The 16880-nt window shown below is 46.4% G+C and overlaps 1 long non-coding RNA gene across 1 annotated transcript in view; it reads right to left on the bottom strand.

The window, feature by feature from the left end:
- LOC140386397 (uncharacterized) overlaps window positions 1-16880 on the bottom strand; it is a 187620-nt gene that overhangs the window by 59228 nt on the left and 111512 nt on the right. Inside the window, exon 4 of the long non-coding RNA XR_011933603.1 lies at window positions 9037-9146. This is a non-coding gene — a long non-coding RNA (uncharacterized lncRNA). The remainder of the gene's footprint in view (window positions 1-9036; window positions 9147-16880) is intronic.

Genomic DNA, 16880 nt, shown 5'->3' with positions numbered 1-16880 from the left:
CTTATTTGGAAAATATATGAACAATATTGTGTGCAAAAGTTGAATTTCCGTTTTCATGATTTTTGTGTCTCAACATTCTAAGCCATCATTCATTATGGGATTTCCCGCTCAACCTCTCTCCAACAGTGGGCTGTGCTGAGTCAGGCCTCCATCCATTGGGTTTGTCACCCTCTTCTTTCACAAACTTAGATTTCAGTAGGGATGTCTGAATTTCCCTCCCGCCTGCTGCAAAATCTCTGTTCTGGAATGCCTACAATTGTCAAACCGGTTTTTGGAACTTTTTGAGACTAATTGTAATATCCCATCAACATTTGACTCCTTCAACTCTGATCATTATCCAAGCTCCACTTTTCAAATGCCAGGCGCAATGTCACAGGGGGTTCATCTGTATATTTAAAGATTCCCAATTGGTCACCTACCCATGTTATGTACCTTTAATATGCTAAAAACAAAATCTTATAACTGCAATAAATTTTCACAATAGAACTTTACTTCCTGTTTCATGTTTTTGGTGCGATATTTGTGTAAATATTTTCTCTGTTGTAAATTTGAAAATTCACACTTTAAAAACAAAAATATTATTTGACTTTTTTTTCATAGACAATGAAAATAAACATAAACAAATCTGTACATACCATTATAATTTACAAAAGCCCCACATTTGAGTTAGCCTCTGAACCCCAACTCCCCCTACTAACCACGGGAGCACAGTGGTTAGCACAGTTGCTTCACAGCTCCAGGATCCAAGGTTTGATTCCAGGGTTGGGTCACTATCTGTGCAGAGTCTGCAGATTCTCCCCGTGTGTGCGTGGGATTCCTCCGGGTGCACCAGTTTCCTCCCACAGTCCAAAGATGTGCAGGTTAGGTGGATTTGCCATGCTGAATTGCCCTTAATGTCCAAAAATGCTTAGGTGGGATTACGGAGATAGTGTGGGGATAGGGTGGAGGTGTGGGCATAGGTAGGATGCTCTTTCCAATGGACGGTGCAGACTCGATGGGCCGAATGGCCTCCTTCTCACTGTAAAATCTATGACTCTATACTCCCCCGAAATGCCCACCCCCTCGGACCCAATTTTGCAAATACAGACAACTAAAATCCAAACTAAAATGGAAACTGCCTATGTAAACATGCCAGGACTTGAGATGGCATTGCTGAAATCAACACAGCTGGGTGAGATGGGAAGAAATGTGAAACTGTATTAATTTGTACTCAGCCATTGTGGATTATTTAAATGATAACATATGTAAAAGAAAGCAGAGGTTTAAGGCAAGATACTGCACTCTCTGTCATGGACACCAGCATGCTGCTTGTAACCAGAATTACTACAGGTAGTTAGCTTGAAAAACATGCCTTTTTGCAAGGAATAATTGCAGGGCTGTCTGTTGAACAAGGAGCGATAGTAAATTGTTGGCCGCTCCTGTGCAAACTAGACATTGTCTGCCATCCATCAAGCCTGGAGAAAACATATAATGGCATTCTCTTAATCACAATAGCCACAAGCAAACATTAAGACCATACGACATAGGAGTGGAAGTAAGACCATTCGGCCCATCGAGTCCACTCCACCATTCAATCATGGCTGATTTCAACTCCATTTACCCGCTCTCTCTCCATAGTCCTTAATTCCTCGAGAAATCAAGAATTTATCAACTTCTGTCTTAAAGACACTCAACGCCCCGGCCTCCACCGCCCTCTGTGGCAATGAATTCCACAGACCCACCACTCTTTGGCTGAAGAAATTTCTCCTCATCTCTGTTCTAAAGTGACTCCCTTTTATTCTAAGGCTGTGCCCCCGGGTCCTAGTCTCCTCTGCTAATGGAAACAACTTCCCTACATCCACCCTATCTAAGCCATTCATTATCTTGTAAGTTTCTATTAGATCTCCCCTCAACCTCCTAAACTCCAATGAATATAATCCCAGGATCCTCAGACATTCATCGTATGTTAGGCCTACCATTCCTGGGATCATCCGTGTGAATCTCCGCTGGACCCGCTCCAGTGCCAGTATGTCCTTCCTGAGGTGTGGGGCCCAAAATTGCTCACAGCATTCTAAATGGGGCCTAACTAATGCTTTATAAAGCTTCAGAAGTACACCCCTGCTTTTATATTCCAAGCCTCTTGAGATGAATGACAACATTGCATTTGCTTTCTTAATTACGGACTCAACCTGCAAGTTTACCTTTAGAGAATCCTGGATTAGGACTCCCAAGTCCCTTTGACAGGGATGCCCTGAGAGTGTTTGCTCAAGGAGAGGAGGCGCGATGGGGATCGCCATGAATATGGCCCAACACTTCCTATGGACACCCCATGCCGATTAACACACTCCCTGGGACTGCAGAAATTTGAAATTTGTGCATGCGCCATCCTTCTGACACCACCACACTGTGCAGCCCTTAATTGTGTGCAGAGGTCTGATAGATAGCGTGGACGTGGAGAAGATGCTACCACCAGTAGGAGAGACTGGAACCTGAAGGCACAGCCTCAAACTGAGGGGACAATCCTTAAAAAATGGGCAGCACGGTAAAGCAACTCCATGGGAGATGCAGGCATTAATGTTATAATCAATTTTCTAAGAAAGAGAAATACAATATTGAGCAAATCCTCCCAATGTCTGGTCTAATTGTAACAATGGTTATGCAGCAATGGCATACTTGAAGTTCAGTAAACATCACTATATTATGTTATTTTATCATTTTAATGCCCTTTTTCACTACAGCAGTTGGGTTACATTATTTTTGGGGTAAAACAATTGAACTGAATTAACAAATTAAGGGACAAATCAAAAGGCAGCCCCTTAATTATCAAAACAAACGGAATCCTAAAGGAAACCTAAAACACCAAAATAAAATGTCATTAAAGGGTTTGATAGAACAGCCCAATCCCCATGGTGTTGCCCCCTCCCCCCGACCACAGAAGGCCTCGATCATGCCGGCGGAGGCTGTGTGCTCCCTCTCTAAGGACACCTGCCTGTGAATGTAAGCAGTAGGGTTCTATGGGAACAAAGGTAGATGAGATTTCTCAGTTAAATTGTGACCAATTAAAGCATTAAAAATCAATTGACAGTGGTTTCTATGGAAATAGTTGCATGGTTACCAGGGACCAATAGCCATTGGTGCATATGTTGCAGCAGCCCACTGACCCTCCCGGCCAATCGCACCCCCTTCCCACTGCGCAACCCCCCCACTCCCCCAACCTCGCCTCCCTTAATCTAGTCTCAAACTAGCGCTGGCCCAAAGCCTTCTCGAAATCGCAACACAACAACCAAGGCAATGGCCTGCTTCCAGACAGCCAATGAGATGTTGAAAATTGTAATTAACAGTCAAAATGCCAGGGGAATACTACTGACCAATGAGATTGCATAAAACTTCACTGTCATTTCAAAGGTAATGGAATCACAGAATGATGAATTGAAGGAGGAGGACCATTACATCTGTGACAATTTGAATGAGCTAGCCAAGTAGGCCCACTCCATTGTTTCCTATCCAATACCTTGCAATTCCTCCCCTTCAGTAGTTGGCTGATTATTTTTGATGGTTTGAAACCGTTCCCACCATATTTTCAGAGTTAATTCCACATCAGAACCACTCCCTGTGTTAAAATTAAATTCTTCTTATCTCTTTTGGTTCTTTTGCAAATTACCTTAAATCTGTATTCCCTGACTGCTGACCCACGGGAAATAGTTTCTCATTATGAGAACAAAGAACAAAGAAAAATATAGCATAGGAACTGGCCCTTCAGCCCGCCAAGGCTGTACCAGTTATGAAACCACCCTTGGCTAAAACCCTCAGCTTTTCCTAGGGCCGTATCCCTCTACCCCCATCCTATCCATGTATTTGTTGAGATGCCTTTTGAACGCCGTTAAAGTATCCACAACCTCCCCTGGCAGCATGCTCCAGGTACTCACCCCCACTCTGTGTAAAAAAAACCTCGCACATCTCCTCTAAACTGTGCCCCACGGACCTTACATCTGTGCCGCCTAGTGACTGACCCCTCCATCCTGGGAAAGAGTGGGCCCATACACTCTATCCATGCCTCTCTTGATCTTGTAGACCTCTATCAGGTCGCCCTCTCAACCTCCCGTTGTTTCAATGAAAACCAGCCTCTCCGCATACCTAACACCCTCCAGACCAGGCAATGTCCTGGTAAACCGCCTCTGCATCCTCTCCAAAGCCTCCACATCCTTTGGCAGTGTAGTGACCAGAATTGTGCACAATATTCCAAGTGTGGCCTTCCCAAGGTTCTATACAACTGCAGTATGACTTGCCAATTTTTATACTCAATGCCCTGTCCAATGAACTCAAGCATTCCATATGCTTTCTTGACTACCTTGAGTTGCTACTTTGAAAGATCTGTGGACCTGTACACCCAGATCTCTCTGACTTTCTACATTCCTAAGACTTTTGCCATTTACTGTATATTTCCTTTCTATGTTAAACCTACCTAAATGCATTACCTCACATTTAAGAACATAAGAACGAGGAGCAGGAGTAGGCCATCTGGCCCATCGAGCCTGCTCCACCATTCAATGAGATCATGGCTGATCTTTTGTGGACTCAGCTCCACTTTCCCGCCTGAACACCATAACCCTTTATTTCTTTATTCTTCAAAAAACTATCTATCTTTATCTTGAAAACATCTAATGAAGGAGCCGCAACTGCTTCACTGGGCAGGGAATTCCATAGATTCACAACTCTTTGGGTGAAAAAGTTCCTCCTAAGCTCAGTCCTAAATCTACTTCCCCTTTGTTAGCGGAAGAAATTGCTATATGTGTCAGGATTAGTATAATAAAGATATCTCAAAGTATTGTAATAGCACAGGTCAAGGGCAAACCAGCAGGCAAGGGGTTAAACATATACCAAGCAAAACCAGCAAGCAAGGGGTTAAAGTCACCCACATTGTAAATGATTTAATCATCTCACAGAGCATTTGAATATGAAAAGGGAAACACAGGAGGTCCCAGTAAGTCTAAGGGATCCATTGTCCAACACATTTGCACCTCTTCTCCAAGTTAAATATGTTAAGCACAAACCCATGAGATTATAAGGCAACATTGTATTCTTTAATCGTTTTCCCATTACGGGGACCAGAAAATACGCATACTGATCACTTTGTATTATTCCGAATGATTGAGTGACATCAATACCTGCTTGTGACTCCGAAGAACTTTAAATATATATGCATGTAATTCTGAGGACAGGCAGAGCTGACTTTTGCGAGCAACAGGATAGTCGCAAAATTTATCTCTCCTGTGTGCACACAGTTTTTCCGAATTAAACAAAGTTTTACCAACACCACGAGGTCGAGAACAGACTTTGAGTTTTTTCTTCCCTCCAACACCCTTATTTTGAGTCTATGCCCCCGAGTTCTGCTTTCACACACCAGTGGAAACAACCTGCCCACATCTATCCTATCTATTCCCTTCATAATTTTATATGTTTCTATAAGATCCCCCCTCATCCTTCTAAATTCCAACAAGTACAGTCCCAATCTACTCAACCTCTCCTCGTAATCCAACCCCCTTAACTCTGGGATTAACCTAGTGAATCTTCTCTGCACACCCTCCAGCAGCAGTACGTCCTTTCTCAGGTAAGGAGACCAAAACTGAACACAATACTACAGGTGTGGCCTCACTAACACCTTATACAGTTGCAGCATAACCTCCCTGGTCTTAAACTCCATCCCTCTAGCAATGAAGGACAAAACTCCATTCGCCTTCTTAATCACCTGTTGCACCTGTAAACCAACTTTTTGCGACTCATGCACTAGGACACCCAGGTCCCTCTGCACAGCAGCATGTTTTAATATTTTATCATTTAAATAATAATCCCTTTTGCTGTTATTCCTACCAAAATGGATAACCTCACATTTGTCAACATTGTATTCCATCTACCAGACCCTAGCCCAAATCCCTCTGCAGACTTCCAGTATCCTCTGCACTTTTTGCTTTGCCACTCATCTTAGTGTCTTCTGCAAACTTGGACACATTGCACTTGGTCCTCAACTCCAAATCGTCTATGTAAATTGTGAACAATTGTGGGCCCAACACTGATCCCTGAGGGACACCACTAGCTACTGATTGCCAACCAGAGAAACATCCATTAATCCCCACTCTTTGCTTTCTATTAATTAACCAATCCTCTATCCATGCTACTACTTTACCCTTAACGCTATACATCTTTATCTTATGCAGCAACCTTTGTGTGGCACCTTGTCAAAAGCTTTCTGGAAATCCAGATATATAACATCCATTGGCTCCCCATTGTCTACCGCACTGGTAATGTCCTCAAAAAATTCCACTATATTAGTTAGGCATGACCTGCTCTTTATGAACCCATGCTGCGTCTGTGCAATGGGATAATTTCCATCCAGATGCCTCACTATTTCTTCCTTGATGATAGATTCCAGCATCTTCCCTACCACCGAAGTTAAGCTAACTGGCCTCTAATTACCCGCTTTCTGCCTACCTCGTTTTTTAAAAAGTGGTGTCACGTTTGCTAATTTCCAATCCGCCGGGATTGGAATTTGTCTGGATTAAACTGCATTTGCCATTTCTCTGCCCAAGTCTCCAACCTGTCTATGTCCTGCTGTATTCTCTGACAATCCTCAACACTATCTGCCACTCCACCAACCTTGGTGTCATCCGCGAACTTACTAATCAGACCAGCTACATATTCCTCCAAATCGTTTATTTATACTACAAACAACAGAGGCCCCAGCACCGATCCCTATGGAATCGTTACAACCTTCCATTCAGAAAAACACCCTTCTACTGCTACCCTCTGCCTTCTGTGACCGAGCCAGTTCAGCATCCATCTTGCCACCTCACCTCTGATCCTGTGTGATTTCATCTTTTGTACCAGTCTGCCATGCAGCATCTTTTCAAAGGCTTTACTGAAGTCCATGTAAACGACGTCCACTGCCCTCTCCTTATCAATCATCTTTGTCACCTCCTCAAAAACTCGATCAAGTTAGTAAGGCACGACCTCCCCTTCACAAAACCATGCTGTCTAGTCCTAATCAGTCCATTTGTTTACAAATGGGTATAAATCCTGTTCCTGAGAATTCTCACCAATAATTTACCTACTACCAAAATGAGGCTCACCGGCCTATAGATTCCTGGATTATCCCCACTACCTTTCTTAAACAGCGGTACCACATTAGCTATTCTCCAATCCTCTGGGATCTCACCTGTAGCCAATGAGGATATAAAGATGTCAGTCAAGGCTCTAGCAATTTTCTCCCTTGCTTCCCTCAGTATTCTAGGGTAAATCCCATCAGGCCCAGAAGACTTATATACCTTAATATCTTTTAAAACAACCAATACCTCCTCCTTTTTGATGTCAACATGACCCAGACTATCCTCAAACCCAACCCAAGGATCATCTTCCACAAAGTCCTTTTCTTTGGTGAACGCTGATGCAAAAGACTCATTTAGCACCTCACCCATTCCTTTGGCTCAACATATAGATTCCCCCCACTGTCCTTAAGTTATCCAATCATTTCCCTGGCCACCCTCTTGCTTTTTATATATGAATAAAAAGCTCAAGCAAAGCCCTTCATAATTTTGAATATCACAATTGAATCTCCCCTTAACCTTCTCTACTTAAAGAAGAACAATTACAGTTTCTCCAGTCTCTCCGTAGAACTGAAGTCATAGTACCATTCTCGCTAAATCTCATCTGTACCCTCTCTAACCTTGACATTATAATAAATGTGACTTTATTTGCCAAGGACTTCAAATGTTAAATGCATTGAACCTTTACTTATGTTCAAGCAATGTAAGGAGAAATTTTGAATACATTAAGCAGCTACATATATTTGTGTCTGATGGCATAATTTCAACGAGATTCCTCTAGCATTCCGGTAGCATTGTGGATAGCACAATTGCTTCACAGCTCCAGTGTCCCAGGTTCGATTCCGGCTTGGGTCACTGTCTGTGCGGAGTCTGCACATCCTCCCCCTGTGTGGGTGGGTTTCCTCCGGGTGCTCCGGTTTCCTCCCACAGTCCAATGATGTGCAGGTTAGGTGGATTGGCCATGATAAATTGCCCTTAGTGTCCAAAATTACCCTTAATGTTGGGTGGGGTTACTGGGTTATGGGGATAGGGTGGAGGTGTGGACCTTGGTAGGGTGCTCTTTCCAAGAGCCGGTGCAGACTCAATGGGCCGAATGGCCTCCTTCTGCACTGTAAATTCTATGAATTCTATGAAATCTCACATTGGCAAGATCATATAATTGGTATTTCATAGAAATCCTACAGTGCAGAAGGAGGCCATTTGGCCCATCGAGTCTACACAGACCTTCCACTCCCCGCCAATCCCGCGACCCCACCTAAACTGCACATCCTTGGACACTAAGGGGAAATTTATCATGGCCAATTCACCTGCCCTGAACATCTTTGAACTGTGGGAAGAAATTGAAAAACCTGGGGAAGCCCATATTTACATTGTATAAGTTTGTACATGGATAATTTTTCTTCCTCCTGCATGGGATACAGGTGTTGCTGACAAGGCCGACATTTGTTGCACATCCCTAATTGCCCTTGAGAAGGTGGTGGAGAGCTGCCTTCTTAAACCGCTGCAGATCCTGTGGTATAGGTTCACCACAGTGCTGTTAGGGAGGGAATTCCAAGATTGTGAGGGAACAACAATGATGGAACTGCAATGCATCTTGTAGATGGTACACACCACTGCCACTGTGCGTCAGTAGTGGAGAGGGAGAATAAGGTGGCAGACGGGGTGCTGATTGGGATGGTGTCAGACTTTCTGTGTGTCATTAGTGCTGCACGCATCCAAGCAAATGTATTCCACCACATTCCTGACCTCTGCCTTGTAGATGGTGAATTACATTTGAGGAGTCAGGGTATGAGCCATGAGTCACAGAATACTCAGTATCTAACCTGTTCCTGTAACCCACTGTTTTTCAAACCTTTTTGTCCAGATCCATTTTTACCAACCGGCCATCCTTCGCGACTCACGCCGACCGACCTTCATGACCCACGCCAGCCGAACTTCACGACCCACCATTTTCGCTTACCTTTAATGTGAAAGGTGAGCCTGCTTGGTCCTCATGATCTCACTTGCTTTACCATTCAATGTTACATTTCTGCTAAGGACTTCAACTGATGATTTAAGATCTCACTGCATCTGTTGAAAGAAAATCAAGAGGTTTGTTCTCGAACTCGCTATGCTTAGTCTTGAACTGCCTTTGAAGTTTTGAGGGTTTTGATCTTTGATTTGCCAGAATTTCCCTGCATGTAACACACGTGGGGCTGTATTCTCCAAAAATGGGACTATGTCCCCATGCCTGCGTCAAAACCCGGGGCGAAATTCTCCTACCCGCCCCGCCACATTTCTGCCCCGACCCGCCGGCGGGAGTCTCCGTAACACCGGCCGGTCAATGGGGTTTCCCATTGTGGGGCAGCCCCACGCCGTCGGGAAACCCCCGGGCGCCGGCAAAACGGAGACTCCCGCCGGCGGAGAATGACGCCCCCGATGTTTCATTCTGGACTTTCCTTAAGAAAGTCCAGAGTGATTCTCCAACCTGCAGGAAGCTCGCAGGGCCCCGGACTGCTTCTCGCAGATCTGGCTGTGGATACGGGGCCCTGCATTTCCGGTCGGGAGTCCACGCATGCACATGGCGGCAGCCTGCGGCGGCCACCCCGTGCGACATGGCGGACTTGCACTGTGGACCCTAATGCAAGAAATAGGTCCCCCCGAGATCGCGCGAGCCCGCGGATTAGTACCATCCAATTGCTTGCCTGGCTGCCATGAGGGCCCCCCGGTGAAGGAACCCCCGCCCTCCACCAGGGCGGCCGCGGATTGAGTCTGCAGCCACCACTGGCCATTCCCGACGGCCAACATGTGGTTAGAACCATGCCATCGGGAACTCGGACAGTTTTCCTCAGAGAATCATGGGGGGGGGGGGCCCTCTGTCAATGTCCCCTACCCGCGCACCGTAGTTCGGGGACGGGAGAATCGCGGGAGCGGCGTCGGACCGGATATCGGCATAAACGGCCATTCTCCTCCCCTGCGCCGATCGTGATTTTGGCGCGGATGCTCGGAGAATCCAGCCCATGAACTTTACATGCAGTGGCACAGTTAATAAACCCATACCTCAAGAAATCATCTTTTTACCGCTTTATTCCTGTTTTCAGCTTCTTCTTCAAGGGTTGTTCACCAGAGGTCCTGGACCTCACATCAGCTACAAAATGGAATAATCTCACTCGCGCCCAGAGCTCGTGATGTCAATGTATCTCTCTCGCGCCCAGAGCTCGTGATGTCAGTGTATCTCTCTCGCGCCCAGAGCTCGTGATGTCAGTGTATGGGACATGTGACCTTCTCTCTGCCGCAACTTCTGTAGTGAAGACTCCATCGATTTTTTAAAAGAATCTGTTCCTGGGTCAGAACGCTGACGTCAGGAGGAGGCATTCTTCATCGCTGGGCTCCAGGCCTGCACACTGCTGATGGGGCACACATGCGCAGGACAGCTGGCATTCAGAAAGCCAATCGTGGCTGGCATTTTTGAAAGCTGGTTGCGGCCATTGGGCACTTCTTCCTGCGATCGGGAACACCGCGTCCGATGGTCCCGCGACCCTCCCGACACCGACCAGCAGGTCGCGACCCTGACATGAAAATGATTGGTGTAGCCACTGAATGGAGCTGATCCAGATATATTTCTGGTGATCCGCAGGGTGTTGATAGTGAGGGATTCAATGATGCAAATGCTGTTGAACATTGAGAGAGTGGTTAGATGCTCTATTGTTGGAGATGATCATTGTTTGGATACTTGTATGGTGTGAATGTTACCTGCCACTTATCAACCCAAGCCTGAATGCTGTTCAGGTCTTTCTGTATGCTTGCACTGACTGTTTCACGGTAGTACAAGTGGATGGCACTGTGGCTTCACAGCGCCAGGGTCCCAGGTTCGATTCCCAGCTTGGTCACTGTCTGTGCGGAGTCTGCACGTTTTCCTCGTGTCTGCGTGGGTTTCCTCCGGGTGCTCCGGTTTCCTCCCACAGTCCAAAGATGTGCAGGTTAGGTGGATTAGCCATGATAAATTGCCCTTAGTGATCAAAAATGTTAGGAGGGGTTATTGGGTTACGGGGATAGGGTGGAAGTGAGGGCTTAAGTGGGTCGGTGCAGACTCGATGGGCCGAATGGCCTCCTTCTGCACTGTATGTTCTATGTTCTATGTTCATTACCCGAGGAATTGTAACTAATCACTGCGTAATCATCAGTAAACATCCCCATTTCTGACCTTATAATCGAAGGAAGGCCATTGATGAAGCAGCTGAAGGTGGTTAGGCCTAGGACACTACCCTAAGAAATACATGTGAAAATGTCCTGGAGTTGAGATTCCAACAATCACAAACATCTTCCTTTGTGCTAGGTCTGACTGCAATCAGTGGAGAGTTTTTCCTTCAATTTACTCAATGACCTCATTTTACTGTGTCTCCTTGATGCCACACTTGTTGACATTCTGCTTTAATGTCAAGGGCAGGCACTCTCACCTCACCTCGAGAATCCAGCTCTTTTGACCACATTTGGATCAAGGCTGTAATGAGGTCAGGAGTCAAGTGGTCCTTGTGGAAACTGAGCATCATGAGCACGCTATTGGTGAGTAAGTTCCGTTTGATAACACTGTTTATATACCTTCCATGACTTTACTATGATTGAGAATAGGCTGGTTGGGCGGTAATTGTTTGTGTTGAGTTTGTCCCGCTTTTTGCTGACAGAGCATTTCTGGGTAATTTTCCTCTTTGCCACGTAGATGCCAGTGTTGTAGCTGCACTGGAGCAGATTGGCTCGGGGTTAGTTCTGGAGCTCAAGTTTACCGTAAAGTTTTCCCTACATCCGCAGTAAGTCATCAAGGCTCCTAGACTTTACTGTGCCCAATGTGCGCAGTCATTTCTTGATATCACGTGAAGGATATCAAATTGGCTGAAGGTGGGCATCTGTGTTGGTGAGGATGCAATATGTATTGAAATGTTAGAAGTGGGCTGCAGCAGGGGGCTCAGTATGCATTGTATGTTATACATATTTACAAGACAGCTCAAAAAGACAGAACAATTATCACAATTATTGCACAGAGGTAGCTTATTTTAAATGTAGTCAAAACTAAAATATGGGCCCGTAACCTCCAAGCTCTGAGGCGTTGTAACTGGAGTGTGGGTGGATGTGGAGGTGGAAGGGGTGGGAGTTACCGAAAGATGAACTGGGGAATCACTGCAATCCCTGGAAGTTTTGGGGTAAGGTTTGCAAGGCAATTGCCTGGGAAGATCAAACTTCTGATTGGGAATTTCCCTGCACTGGGAACTATTGGAAATTACGATTCGAATAGCAAACTTTGGAAAGTTCAGACTGTCTTACCAGAATAGTTGCCCAGAAAAAGTTAGAATTAAAATCAATTCTAACTCCCGGGTAACTATAGCACTGTCCCCTGCCACTAAACCCTCACAGGACTCCCCACCTCCCCCCCAACACCACCCATCCCAAGTGACTGCACGTCCAACCCACTGACAACCCACCCACTTATCAGCCCCCCAACCACCGGACCCCCCAAACCCCTACCATCATGTGACCCTCCCCACCCACCCTGACAAACCGAGCCCCTGGTTAACTGACCCGCAGCTCCACTTACTGCCTACCCTCCCAAACACCTGGAACCCCCAAACATATGACACCCTCACGTCCCTACTGTACACCCCCCAACTGATCACCACCTCACTGAGCACCTGATTTCCACACCTCCCAGCCAACTGACATCCGCCCCAACAACCTCCCACCAAACCCCCCATGCCTGACCAATACAGTCTGCTGCTCACGGCACAGACGCATGTCCACAGCAGGTGGAAGCAGTGACAGCCAAGTTCACTGACACTTGGAGAACAGCTGGGGAGGTTGCCCCTAAGTCTGAGTCAGATGGCTAGTCCCTGGAAGCAGCTGTGGTAAAGGTGCTGGAACATCAAAGAGACGCAGGGGAACATCAGGCAGTGGTTGCAGAGTCCCTCAACAAAGCGGCATGAGGGATGGAGCAGTCCCTCCGTCTACTCTCTGATATTGTGCCTTCATCATGTGAGTGCATGAAATTCTCCATGGAGAGGATGGCAGGTGCCATCCAAGCATATGAATTAGGAGCAGGACTAGGCCATGGAGACCCTGGTCTTCTTAGCTTCTGGTGAATCTGCGCCTGAGCCTGCCCTCCATTCTAGCCATGGGTGTGCTTCTGCAGCAGCTATGCAAGAGTGGAACAAAGCGTCTCAACCTCCTTTCAGGTTCCCACCTCCTCCTCAAGGAATCAGGGAGAGGCCCTGAGGCACTCAAAGGGAGGAGGAGCGTCAAGTGGCAACCTGGGGTCATCCTCCAAGGGTATCCAGGCATTCCCAATCCCCTCTGCCTGTGACCACACCAGCTCCAGCCTCTGAGGCCAGATGCTTCTGAGTGGGAGACCTCAGAGCTCCAGAGGGCGCCCAGCAATGTCATCACAAACAATAGGGCATAGTAGTCAGCAGGCTACCTCCACCTTTGCTGCAGATGTTGGGAATGCACCCAGATGAAATAGTAGATTTAGGAAAATTAAGAAGAATTGAATTAATACTGGTGGCATGTGTTTTCAGTCATTGTATATAGTTTTGGCACTTATAAATATATGTTAGCTTGCATTGTTTATCAATTGTTTCCCTACTCCTGGATTCATTCTTCCTGTTAGTTCTTTTAATGATCATGCCCGTCTACCCCACCCAGGGGGTATCAAGGATGGGTCTTCTTCCCCCTAATACATGGTTCATATGGACACATCGCTCTTTGATAAGTGTGATGACTGGTATGTGTGAGAGAACACCCACTGACACTGTTCCACTTGCCTCCATTACCGCTGACACGCTATAGAGGGACCTTAACAAAATAAAAAGACGAACCACATGAGCCCTTGTCAAGCTGGTCCATTCCCCTGGGAGGGTGGAGGTTTGCAGTTGAGCGTTGGCTGCCATTCACCTACATCATCCTTGTAGACACCCCCTCCCCCCTCCCTCCTTCCCTACCCCTGACTGGAGCCAATGTCAAGTAGTTCAGAGTGAATGATGGCTATACACCTTGCTGAGGGGATCTCATATGATGAGAATGCACTGGGCCAGACCTGCTGTCTTGTGCTTCACCAGATAGTGAGGAATTACAAAGTAAAAATCTCACCTCAAAGTAAAAAGCTATTTTCAGTCTCACATGATTATTAGGATTTCCCTTTAGTTGGCAAGTTGTGCTGATTTTCAGCTCCATGCACTTCAGAAGATCCTCCTTAAATTTTGATATTTTACACTTGGACATCGGGGGCGTTGCCTTTTTCTGGAGTTGGTTTTGTCTCGAGATGGTGCATGCCATATATCTAGGGGAGACTCCACCACCTTTTACCCTTGTCCCGTCACCTACCAACATCCCCCATCACCATCGATCTCCCCAATGTGACCTTCACTCTTCTCTCAGTAAACTTTACCCTCTTGCCTTGGAACCAATAACTGTCAACTGGAACATGTCTTCCTTCCCTATTGAGCCTACACCGATCACTGTTCCTATGCCCACCAAGATCCTCCCCACTGCTGTAGTCCATGTCACCATCCTTGTCCCCCTCAATTATCCTCTGGATGAAAACTGCACCCAGCAAACCCAAACCTTGACCCTATTACCCTACACTTCCTGCTTTCCCCACTCTGTCACCATCGCTTCCTATCATCAGCACCCTCAGCTCTCCTTCCAAGATTCCAACATTGACTCAATGGACTCATCCATCTGAAACACTATGGCCCCATGGCCCCCTCTGCATTCACTCCCCACTTTTCCCATCTTGTCTTACCCCCCAACACCTTCAGCATTATACCTGCCTTTCATCCCTTCATACTTGCCTCTCTCCCCTTGTCCATTCATGCCTCCCTCCCTCCACCTTTCCTTTACTACTTTCCTCCCTTCCCTAGCCCCTTCATGTCTTACTCCTCCCCCGCTCCCCCCAGAACCCCCCTCCCCCTACTTTGTGCCTTCCCTGTGCAAGCATATCTGAAGTCATCTCCAGTATTGCAGGCAGCATCGACCCGTTGGTAAATGCTTTAAAATTCTTGCTCACCAGGTGCACGCTATGTCTGTCAGGTGGTGAAGTGGAACATCGTAAATTCACACTAGAGGATGGGATGATTTGATGGAGACCGAAGATTCTGGTCTGATGGGGTTTTAATGAGCATGAATGGGATATAAATTTGGTGCCCAATGAGCTTCAGCGGGAAGGCCGAGCCGCCATTAACCCACCGTGAAAGTGGGGAACATGAGATCCCGTCTCCATTTCCCGACGGCGGGACAATTTTTTGCATCTCGGCACGTGGATGAGGATGCTAAAATTGAGGTGTTGACAGTACAGATAAGTTACTGATTTTATAAAGAACGTATAAATATGATCGAAGTCAATATGTAATGTATATTGACAAAGATAGATCATTGAATCATAGAATGTACAGTGCAGAAGGAGGCCATTAGGCCAATCGAGTCTGCACCGGCCCTTGGAAAGAGCACCCACCATATCCCCACACCTCCACCTTATGAAAGGATGTGAAAAGATATGTGTAACGGTTTGGTAAAATCAAGTGACCTTTCATTATCAGTTTAAGCTGCCACTTTAAATAGCTGATTACTGTTGTCTCATTTCACATCTGACTTGAACCTGAATAAGTAACTGTAGTTACAATTTGACAGAACCAAGACCCCAATGTTGTCCAACAGATATAACAAAGAGATTAATGTGAACAGTCAGTGCTAGCTGATAAAGGTTTACACCATATACAAATCCAATGATTTATAAAAGGTCTTCCTGGTGCACATTAGCTGTTTTTAACTTGATAAAAAACACAAGTTGCTTAACAACATGATTTATAAAGGGTAAGAGTTCATCTTCCGCCTTAACTGAGGTTTACTAATCAAATGTATAAAATATATGGATTTATAAAGGCAGGTTTGTGATCAGCTCACCTCATCCACCAGCAACAGTTAAATATCTCCTATATTTGCCTCATTAATTAAGAACATTCACAGCAGTCTTCCTACGATTGTGGAGTTTTGACTTGTCTATGACTGAATGGTAACTCTAGTCATGCCATATCTACACATATTTCCATGAACGTTTTCAAGAATTATTTTGTATATGAGCAAGTGCTTGTTAGGCAATCCTAATTGAGTTCCTTTAGGTGCATGGGGGAAAATGTAGCCATCAGCCAGCTGGGAATTTTGGCAAAGGATGCCACTGTTAAATGTGAAATCTCTTCCTTCCATTTCCAGCACCACTGGTTCAGGAGCGAGAAAGTAAAAGTGAAAACATTTTAAATTACAGCACTGAGATGACACCGATGGGAATGCTAATCAACACGCCAAACAGCCAGCTAGTTGCATTGGTGCTGCTTATTTCATTTGTTGAGAGACTGGGGCCACAGCCTTCGCCATGTCCAACGCGTAAGAGACACCCCCTCCCTGCGCATGCGCCGCTGACGCTCCCGCGCATGCACGGACTTCCGCCGGCCGACAAAGTCCTTTCGGCCCTGGCTGGCGTGGCGCCAAAGGCCTTTCCCTCCAGCTGGCGGCGCGCCAACCACTCCGGCGCGGGCCCAGCCCCTCAAGGTGAGGGCTTGGCCCCTAAAGGTGCGGAGAAATCCCGCCACTCCATCCCACTGGGACCCCCCGCCCCGCCGGGTAGGGGAGAATCCCAGCCTGGGTTCTGAGTCAGTTCGTGAAACCTTTGCTCTATGGCTGGAATTCTCCGGCCATTTGGATTCTCTTTTCCTGCTGGTTGTGCACCCCCACCCCCCCCCCCCCGGCCCCGTGGGTTTCCCAGCGGAGTGGGGTGGCTTCAATGGA

The sequence above is a fragment of the Scyliorhinus torazame genome, chromosome 12 (genome assembly GCF_047496885.1).
Source record: "Scyliorhinus torazame isolate Kashiwa2021f chromosome 12, sScyTor2.1, whole genome shotgun sequence".
In the NCBI taxonomy this organism is placed as follows: Eukaryota; Metazoa; Chordata; class Chondrichthyes; order Carcharhiniformes; family Scyliorhinidae; genus Scyliorhinus; species Scyliorhinus torazame.
This window is presented reverse-complemented; position numbering and strand designations above follow the sequence as displayed.